The sequence below is a fragment of the Petromyzon marinus genome, chromosome 17 (assembly GCF_048934315.1).
Source record: "Petromyzon marinus isolate PM22_M1 ecotype Great Lakes invasive population chromosome 17, UKy_Petmar_22M1.pri1.0, whole genome shotgun sequence".
Taxonomy (NCBI): Eukaryota; Metazoa; Chordata; class Hyperoartia; order Petromyzontiformes; family Petromyzontidae; genus Petromyzon; species Petromyzon marinus.
The window spans coordinates 15,850,760-15,862,277 of record NC_133683.1 but is presented as its reverse complement, the minus strand read 5'-3'; the positions used below and the strand labels follow the sequence as shown (position 1 = coordinate 15,862,277).

The 11,518-nt window shown below is 49.9% G+C and overlaps 1 non-coding gene across 1 annotated transcript; it reads left to right on the top strand.

Moving 5' to 3' along the window:
* Positions 1-10,374: 10,374 nt before the first annotated feature.
* Positions 10,375-10,448, top strand: TRNAI-AAU (transfer RNA isoleucine (anticodon AAU)). Its single transcript has one exon. It is a non-coding gene; the product is annotated as a tRNA-Ile (tRNA).
* The last annotated feature ends 1,070 nt before the right edge of the window (positions 10,449-11,518 follow it).

Sequence of the window (11,518 nt, the reverse complement as noted above, 5' to 3'; positions counted from 1 at the left end):
TCCACACTCTCTCACACTCTCCCACACTCTCTCACACTCTCCCACACTCTCCCACACTCTCCCACACTCTCTCACACTCTCTCACACTCTCTCACACTCTCCCACACTCTCTTACACACGCACACACTCTCTCACACACGCACACACTCTCCCACACTCTCCCACACTCTCTCACACTCTTCCACACTCTCTCACACTCTCTCTCACTCTCTCACACTCTCTCACACACTCTCTAACACTCTCTCACACACGCACACACTCTCTCACACACACACTCTCTCACACTCTCACACACGCACACCCTCTCTCACACACGCACACACTCTCTCACACTCTCACACACGCACACACTCTCACACACTCTCTCACACACTCTCCCACACTCTCTCACACACGCACACACTCTCTCACACTCTCACACTCTCTAACACTCTCTCACACTCTCTCACACACGCACACACTCTCTCACACTCTCACACACGCACACACGCTCACACACACTCTCTCTCACACACTCTCCCACACTCTCACACACACGCACACACTCTCACACACACTCTCACACACTCTCTCATACACTCTAACACTCTCTCACACACTATCCCACACTCTCACACACACGCACAAACTCTCACACACGCACACACTCTCTCACACACGCACACACTCTCTCACACACTCTCTAACACTCTCTCACACACGCACACACTCTCACACACACTCTCACACACTCTCTCATACACTCTAACACTCTCTCACACACTATCCCACACTCTCACACACACGCACAAACTCTCACACACGCACACACTCTCTCACACACGCACACACTCTCTCACACACACACTCTCTAACACTCTCTCACACACGCACACACTCTCACACACACTCTCACACACTCTCTAACACTCTCTCACACACGCACACACTCTCTCACACACGCACACACTCTCTCACACACATTATCTCACACTCTATCACACTCTCGCACACTCTCTCACACTCTTCCACACTCTCTCACACTCTCTCACACTCTCTCACACACGCACACACTCTCTCACACACGCACACTCTCTCACACACACGCACACACTCTCTCACACTCTTAGACATTTTCACAATATCCCACACTATCTCATACTCTCACACTCTCCCACACTCTCTCACACTCTCCCACACTCTCTTACACACGTACACACTCTCTCACACACGCACACACTCTCCCACACTCTCTCACGCTCTCCCACACTCTCTCACACTCTTCCACACTCTCTCACATTCTCCCACACTCTCTCTCACTCTCTCACACTCTCCCACACTCTCTCACACTCTCCCACACTCTCTCACACTCTCCCACACTCTCTCACACTCTCTCACACTCTCACACTCTCCCACACTCTCTCACACACGCACACTCTCTCACACACGCACACACTCTTTAACACTCTCTCACACACGCACACACTCTCTCACACTCTCTCACACTCTCTAGCACTCTCTCACACTCTCTCACACACGCACACACTCTCTCACACACTCTCTAACACTCTCTCACACACGCACACACTCTCACACACACTCTCTCACACACTCTCTAACACTCTCTCACACACGCACACACTCTCTCACACACACACTCTCTAACACTCTCTCACACACACTCTCACACACTCTCTCACACACGCACACACTCTCTCACACACGCACACACTCTCCCACACTCTCTCACACTCTCCCACACTCTCTCACACTCTCCCACACTCTCCCACACTCTCTCACACTCTCCCACACTCTCTCCCACTCTCCCACACTCTCTCACACTCTCTCACTCTCCCACACTCTCCCACACTCTCTCACACACGCACACACTCTCACACACACGCACACTCTCTCATACACGCACACACTCTGTAACACTCTCTCACACACGCACACACTCTCTCACACTCTCTAACACTCTCTCACGCTCTCTCACACACGCACACACTCTCTCACACACTCTCTAACACTCTCTCACACACACTCTCACACACTCTCTCACACTCTCTCACACACGCACACTCTCTCACACTCTCCCACACTCTCTCACACTCTCCCACACACTCTCTCACACACGCACACTATCTCACACACACACACACTCTGTAACACTCTCTCACACACGCACACACTCTCTCACACTCTCTAACACTCTCTCACGCTCTCTCACACACGCACACACTCTCTCACACACTCTCTAACACTCTCTCACACACGCACACACTCTCACACACACTCTCACACACTCTCTCACACTCTCTCACACTCTCACACTCTCCCACACTCTCTCACACTCTCCCACATTCTCTCACACACGCACACTCTCTCACACACGCACACACTCTCTAACACTCTCTCACACACGCACACACTCTCTCAAACTCTCTCACACTCTCTAACACTCTCTCACACACGCACACACTCTCTAACACTCTCTCACACACGCACACACTCTCTCACACTCTCTAACACTCTCTCACGCTCTCTCACACACGCACACACTCTCACACACTCTCTCACACTCTCTCACACACGCACACACTCTCTAACACTCTCTCACACACGCACACACTCTCTCACACTCTCTAACACTCTCTCACGCTCTCTCACACACGCACACACTCTCACACACTCTCTCACACTCTCTCACACACGCACACCGCTCGCTTCCACTCGCCGCCCGCTCCCCGTTCACACGAAGACGCCTTCACGGTGATGAGGCGGCGTGGGGGGGGTCCTCACTGAACCAATCCTGCAGGATGAGCTTGCACTTAGGGGATCGTCACAGAAGGGGAGTCCAACCGGACGGGTTTATCTGTGGGGTTTCACGCACCCAACCTTGCTCCCGCCACCACAAACGCATAACGAGGACGTCCTTTAATTAACCGTAAGCCTATTGGAAATTATAATTATTGCTGTTAGAGATAAGTTGAGAGATGAATTGACTGCCTTTATTTAACTAGGAGAAAGTACTGTACACTGAGCTTTAACGTCGCCCGTGAGTGACGTCCTTTACTTGCCAAGTTAAAGAGCGCTGGGATTCCATGTCGGCAGTAATTTACGGCTGTTTATTTAACCAGGTGAGAGCCCGTTGATATCACCGTCCGTGATTGCCGTCCTTTATTTCACCAACTTGACGAGCAGACTTTACGTCTCCAACATTCAGCTGTCTTTCCACATAAAATGTAACAACTTATTTTTTTTTTTTACAAATCCCATCTGGCCGTGGGGCCGGTTTCGACATTCCGTGTCTCATCAGCAGCGTGGGGCTCGCTGGAATCAATTGCTGGTAAACTGCCAGATGGTTACAGGCGAGGGCCCTCTTTCATTAAGATGTGGGTCCTAGTTTGGACGCAAAATTATGTTATATAACACAAAGTATTCGTTATCGCGTCGTTGGGGAGAATACTGTATGTTAACAAAATATACACGCAGAACATTCGCTTCAATTTGTCTCTTTGCATACAAAAAATATATGTATTTTTTTACACATCTCATCAGCCGCCACGGCCTTATTTCGCCAGGTAAGGTCACGACAAGACTGATTGTGCAAAAGATGTCTGTGAAAGAGCTCTACATGCGACCTCTCTCCCCGCGGGGAAGGAGCGGTGGCGCAGCGGTTAGCGGCCACTGCACCGTCAAATACCCGGAGACCTGAGTCTGAGTCCAGACTACGGCTCACATCAGTGGCGATTGAATTATCAGAACCGTTCCTGACGCCACTCTCCCCCCCCCCCTCCCTTATTTACCAATCCGCATTTACCAGCGTGGTGAAGTATGGTAAAACGATTCAATGACCGACGGGGGTTGGGAGGCTTTCATCCAGCAGTGGATTGGGAAAAGCTACGTGCGTTGTTGCGTTGTTATTATACCCGGTGCTTAATCTCAGCCAGAACAGTCCCGAATTAGCGCTAATTATATCCGCGCGTCACATCCTACTCGCATTATTTTGCATACCATGTTTATAAACCTGTTCACACGATTATAGGGTTACGGTGGTACACCAATGTACAATTCGTATGCATATACGCATTCCTCGTACACTCTAGTGGCAGTGCCTTACGCCGAAAATCCCAACCTACTGCGGCGTTCCGAAAAAATATCTAGAGAGAGAGATGAAGCCGTGATTACAGCTGTGTCTGTGTCAAACGTCTCCGTGGCTCTCACGTCTCACGTCGGGAGAAGGGGGCCCACCCATGGCTTCTGCCCCCCCTCCCCGCCCCCCGCGTCTCTCGGGTTTTCTCGGCCCAGATGAAGGAATTTAGGAAATTGTCCCCCCACCCCCACCCCACCCCCACCCCCTTGCGCGCGCCCGCTCGCCCCCGCCTGTCCGCCCCCGCCGTTGTGTTTAGTCTGAGTCGGGATCCGCCACCTCGTGGGACCCAGGCCCGGGGACCCCAGAGGGGGAGGGCGGAAGGGGTCTGAACCCCCCAACCTCCTACTCCCTCCCCCCGCCTCCGTGACCCCTGTGACCTCTTCTAACCCCCCCTCCCCCCACAACCCACCCTGTGCCTCGTTTACCCCCCCCCCACCCCCCTTCCCCGTATTTCCTATTCCCACTGTGTCCCCCCCCCTGCCCCCCGCAAAGTGCCCCCCTTCCCGTATTCTCTCTGTGACCTTTGCCGGAGACAGGAGCACGGTGGAACGTGCGGAGACACGGGGAGACAGCGGGGGGGGGGGACACGGCAAGGGAGATATGGGGACATTGTGAGAGAGACGGCGAGACGTAAGGAGGCATAGGGAGACAGGGAGACGCGGGGAGACAGGGGCAGACACGGAGAGACACATGGGGGGCAGGGAGATACGGGAGATACAGAGAAGCAGGGAGACACAGAGAGGAGAAGGCAGACACATGGTTTACGCGGGGAGACAGGTTCTCACCTGTCCGCTGTCACCACTCTCCTCTTCACAAATCACCGCCGCTGATTGCGCGGTGCCGATTAATGGGACGCCTTCATCATGGCCACTCCTCCTCACACAGGCAGCAGGAGCCCAGTGAGACCCCCCGCCCCTCACCCCGCCCCTCACCCCGCCCCTCACCCCGCCCCTCACCAGGTGAGACAACCCAGAGCGCGCACCACGTGACTCGCGCACAGGTAAACTCACCCCCGCCATAGGCATCGCTTTGTCTGAGCCTGCTCACTCAGCCAAGAGCCTCCGTTTTCAACCACAACCCCAGTATAACTTATTGGGTATTTTTTTTCCATTCCGCTTGTTTACACAGGAAAGCCCAACCGAGTCTTGAGACTCTTTTGTGGAGGGTCCTGCCAAGTTTTCGCAGTTACGGAGCGATGTCGCTGCGATGTATAATTCCAATTGAGTGATTTGCAGGTAATGTTTAAGCATTGGGAATGTTTTAATCAACGCCAGTTACATCTTACGCGTGTGTTGCGTGTTTAGTTATGGGGGAAAACCCGGAGTAAACCCATCGCAGAACAGGGGGATACATGCAAACTTGAACAGCAACAAGAGTTGTTCGCCACTGTGGGGTAGTGGCGTCACCAGAGCGCTTGTGTCAGGCTAGGTGCACAAATTCACACTGCAGATTAGGGGGGGACATATAAACTCCACACAATCACACTCTCACGCACTCACATTGCATCACAGGGGAGGGGGGTATAAACTCCACACACTCACACACTCACACTATGCATCACAGGGGGAGTACATATAAACTCCACACACACTCTCACACACTCACACTATCCATCACAGGGGTAGTACATATAAACTCCACACACTCACACTCTCACACACTCACACTATGCATCACAGGGGTAGTACATATACACTCCACACACTCATACACTCACACTATGCATCACAGGGGGAGTACATATAAACTCCACACAATCACACTCTCACACTATGCATCACAGGGGTAGTACATATAAACTCCACACACTCTCACACTCACACTATGCATCACAAGGGTAGTACCTATTAACTCCACACACTCACACACTCACACACTATGCATCACAGGGGGAGTACATATAAACTCCACACACTCACACACTCACACTATGCATCACAGGGGGAGTACATATAAACTCCACACACTCTCACACTACGCATCACAGCGGGAGTACATATAAACTACACACACTCACTCTCACACATTCACAGTATGCATCACAGGGGTAGTACATATAAACTCCACACATTCACACACTCACACTATGCACCACAGGGGGAGTACATATAAACTCCACACACTCACACTCTCACACATTCACACTATGCATCACAGGGGGAGTACATATAAACTCCACACATTCACACACTCACACTATGCATCACAGGGGTAGTACATATAAGCTCTACACACTCACACACTCACACTATGCATCACAAGGGGAGTACATATAAACTCAACACTCTCACACTCTCACACACTCACACTATGCATCACAGGGGTAGTACATATAAACTCCACACACTCACACTCTGACACACTCACACTATGCATCACAAGGGGAGTACATATAAACTCCACACTCTCACACTCTCACACTATGCATCACAGGGGTAGTACATATAAACCCCACTCACACACTCACACTATGCATCACAAGGGTAGTACATATGAACTCCACACACTCACACACTCACACTATGCATCACAGGGGTAGTACATATAAACTCCACACTCTCACACTCTCACACTATGCATCACAAGGGTAGTACATATAAACTCCACACATCTCACACTCTCACACTGACACTATGCATCACAGGGGGGGTACATATAAACTCCACACTCTCACACTCTCACACTATGCATCACAAGGGTAGTATATATAAACTCCACACACTCACACACTATGCATCACAGGGGGAGTACATATAAACTCCACACACTCACACTCTCACACCCTCACACCCTCACACCCTCACACTATGCATCACAGGGGGAGTACATATAAACTCTACACACACTCACACTATACATCACAAAGGTGGTATATATAAACTCCACACAGAGTGCCCGAGTCGGGACTCGAACCCAGTAAATTTCCTCCTGTGGTGGATGGAGGCATTACCACTGCGCCGCCGTCAGCCAATGTATCATGTTGCTATTATCACCCCCCCCTCCCCCCCATTAAGATACTTTTATTACAAATAGCGATATTATCACACATTTGGTGTACATGCATGGACACTCATCATTAATTGGCTGAAAACATATATATAGGATTTAAGATCTTGGACAATTGTTGGTAGTGCTGGCTCCGTCCGCGCTTGGCTGCTGCTGCTGCCTTCTCGCTCGTCTGTGATTCCTCCTCAGGAAATGAAGGAGAATAATTGGGGAAAGCCAAAGTTATATTTCTTGGACATGTAATAACAAAACAAAATACTGAGTATGAGTGTGGCTTGGGACCGTGATAATTAGAGGTACCACGAGAAGCCGCGGAAAACAGCGAATTAGGTGCCACGAGCAATTTGAACAACTAGATGGAATGGGGATGGAGTTTTCCTAATGAAAGGTTATTGAGCAGCATGCGGCTCTTTAATCCCTCACACGTGGCTCTATCGATGGGGTATAAACGTCGAATTTACTCTCACAGTGGTAGCGAAGAAGAACGAAAGTCTCTCCCGTGCTGTGCCCAAAATAAAACCTGCCACTGTATATTATACATGTGGCTCTTCGCAGAACTCACGGGTACTTTTTGGCCCTTGGGTCTGTTACAGATTGGCCACCCCTGTAATCTTGAGTAAATGTCACGGACAGAGCGCAATGTAAGGAAGGCCGGCTATGAACGCGGCTCACGTAGAGAGAGAGAGATTGACAGAGAGAGAGACATCAACATCACCGTAGCTGGTTGTTGTTGGGTGCCTTTGTGTAACTGAATGATATTGACTCTGAAGAGTGTTCCAGGGAGCCTGTAGTAGTCGGAGTAATAATAATAATAAATATCATCACTGTGAAGCGGAGAAGTACCGCAATGGCAGATGGCCAAGGATAGTGACGGAAACATGATGGAGAGCAAGCTCATTGAATGGAAAGCTCGCGTGCAAGCGCCAGGCGGATCAATCTATCCATCTATATTTATATATACTCACTTAACTCGAGTTGTTTCTTTTGTTTGGCTATCTGTATGTACCTACGAACTTTTAAACACTTCATAGAAATCCACATTTTTAAATTATATAGCTACGGGATCACATTTGAAAAAAACGGTTGGTAGTCCCGTTGTCTGAGGGTGTGCAAGCCAAAAAAATGATTCTACGACCTTCGGTTGCCGAGTTATGAGCGAAAAACAAAACTCATTATGTGGACTACAAAACGCAAAAACCTCGCTACTCTAAAGTGCTTAAGTGCACTAGGGAATCAAACCTTTCTCTACTGGCCACGAGGGCCAACAGTCAGCCGCGCAACGGTGTCCCGAGCAACGGTGTCCCTAGCAACGGTGTCCCGAGCAACGGTGTCCCGAGCAAGCAACGGTGTCCCTAGCAACGGTGTGCCTAGCAACGATGTCCCGAGCAACGGTGTCCCGAGCAACGGTGTCCCTAGCAACGGTGTCCCGAGCAACGGTGTCCCTAGCAACGGTGTCCCGAGCAACAATGTCACTAGCAACGGTGTCCCGAGCAACGGTGTCCCTAGCAACGGTGTCCCGAGCAACGGTGTCCCTAGCAACGGTGTCCCGAGCAACAATGTCACTAGCAACGGTGTCCCTAGTAACGGTGTCCTGAGCAACGGTGTCCTTAGCAATGGTGTCCCTTGCAATGGTGTCCCGAGCAACGGTGTCCCTAGCAACGGTGTCCCGAGCAACAATGTCACTAGCAACGGTTGTCTCTAGCAACGGTGTCCCTAGCAACAGTTTCCCGAGCAACGGCTAGGGCACGAAGTCATTGGAGACTCTCAGGGAGCCTTGTGGGTGGTACTTGAGGGAATGAGTGATTGTATGAGGCCAGAATGAGAAATGAATAACAGGCATAAGTGAAATTTCGATTTAAAGCTTTTGTGACTGCAGGGATTCATATTCTTGGTTCTTTCGGTAAAGTCACCACGTAGAAGAGAAATAATAATAAAACAATAAAATTCTCACGACGTTTCGATTGCAATACAAGCAATCACCATCAGGTGTGAAAACCACAGCAAGAAATTTTTGAAAAAAGTGGCGGTGAGAGTTTTGTTTTATTATTTTATTATTTCCTTTCTACGTGACTTTACCGAAAGAACCAATAATATAAATAGGCATAAGTGATTTAACTAAATAATAATGAAAATTTATGAGAGGAAACTAGTGACTGAATTAGGAAAGAATGAGAATGAATGAGAGGTGTCAATCATTGAATGAGGTAAAAATTAAACGAGAGATATGCGTGAATGAGGTAAGAAGTAATTGAATGATGAAGCGATTGAATACGGGAGGAATTACATGAATTTACCTCACAACCGTTTTTTTTTTAATCTCACAATTTTCCTTATAAGCGTTGTAAAATCCCATGTTTTGCTGTTCGCCAGAACAAAACGTGTGCATATGAGAATAATATAATCGTGAGAGATTGCGGCAGCTTGGTGTGGAGGGATGCATTCATCCAGCAGTGGATTGATGATGATGGCCATGCGCTGCTGTGGAGCTCTTGCCAATAAGATCTGGTAACACAACAGCAATTCTAGATTTAGAAACGTCGTGATTTTTGTTGTTTTATTTTTTTACCTACGTGACTTTACCGAATAGAACCAGGGAGTACAACAGCAATTGTTTTAACAAGTCTCATTCTGCTGATGAGACCCAGAATGTCCAAACCGGTCCATAGTTCCACGTGCTTAAGGGGCCGTCCATAAATGACGTCATGCACCTACGGGGGGGGGGGGGTTGAGAAATGTGACGTCACATCAAAATGCGCAACTTTAAATAAATATAGACAACACGTTCTACTTAATTAAATAGACTTTTTTAATACATGTTTTCTCCTACATAAGAGTGCAGCGGCACATTGAAATACGCACTACAATGCCAATAGTTTAACGCGATTTGAAGCATGTTTTATTTGGGGGGGGGCAGAGCTTTGTGACGTCATATTCGAGGGAGGGTCTGCTTTTTGTGACGCCGTGTGACGATGGGGGGGGGGGGGGTCAAAAATCGTCCAAAATCGCGTGACGTCATTTATGGACGCCCCCCTGAAACAAATGCGGTTGGTAATGTTTGCCTGGAAAGACAGCCACACGCACGATAATTTGTTTTATTAGTAGTAGTATTATTATTTGTGGAGATACAATTGAGTTCTGCTGATGCAGTATTTGCTGTTGCCGGTAAGGATGACCTGACAAGGAACTCACCCTGCGTGGTGAGTTTGTGGTGAGCGACCCCCACTTGCATCAGTGGCCGGTTAGCTCAGCTGGTTAGAGCGTGGTGCTAATAACGCCAAGGTCGCGGGTTCGATCCCCGTACGGGCCACAATATCTTTTTTTTATATGTTTGTGAACTACAATACAGCGCTGCGGCGTATTGCGATTTGTGTTTTGTAATCGCCCTCAGCCAGGGTCGACCCACTGCTGGATCATTGCAGAAATAACGGAACAGGAGCTCGACTGCGCAAAGCACCCACGGGATGGGAGAGGCGAGCGCCTTAACTTAACACTGGAGCGGAGCACGTGGAGTGAGATCGTGAGCAGCGCCGCCTCATCCTTTACCCCGGGACTCGGCCGCCCCCTAGCGGTAAACGGTGGGAGCGTGCACTCGTCATACAGGGGCTCATTGTTGATCAACCCACTGCTGGATGAGTGCCTGCCCACGTCGCGCGGAGTCAAACCGATCTGCACGTTGTGTCAGTGCAGTGTGGTTCAGGGCGCGGAGCACAGGCAACGTGACCGTATAAGTACAGTACAACAATTTATATTTGTTGTACTGCCCTCCGCTGGCCACGACGTCGCCCCACAGTAGCAGCCGCCATCGATAGCAAACCTCGGTCTGCACAGCAGTCGCCCACCCAAGCGCTATGCAGGCTGAAATTCTGCTCAGCTACCGAGCTCCGATGTGTACACGAGACACTCACCAACCCCTTCACAACAGCCGCTTTTCACCACGGGGTGGCGGTGACATCACCACCGGCGCTTGTGCCAGGCGAGGTCCACTTTGAGGCCACGTGATGCGTGGGTCAGTTGCTGGCAAGCAGTCACGGGACAGGCCGAAGTTTACGAGTTGACTGAGATGACCGGCCGATGCACGACCTGTGCCCCCAAATCTGCCAAATCGCTGCGTTTTATCCTCCCGGTGCTTCACTCGTTACGAGCGTTTTATTGGAGGGAAACTGCCTCCGATTGCTCGGTGATGCCATCCATGAGCCTCCTCCAGAGGCCGATCTTGACATCGCTGGTACCAGTCATCGGGAAGTCCACAACTCCAAATCGTCATGTACCGCATCAGCCCATCTCCTCTCGAAACCGTGCCGCACCCTGTTTGTGCTCTATCTACCCTAACAGAAACTACTTGGGCATGCTGTGAGCAAAAGTCTGGTCTCTAAATAG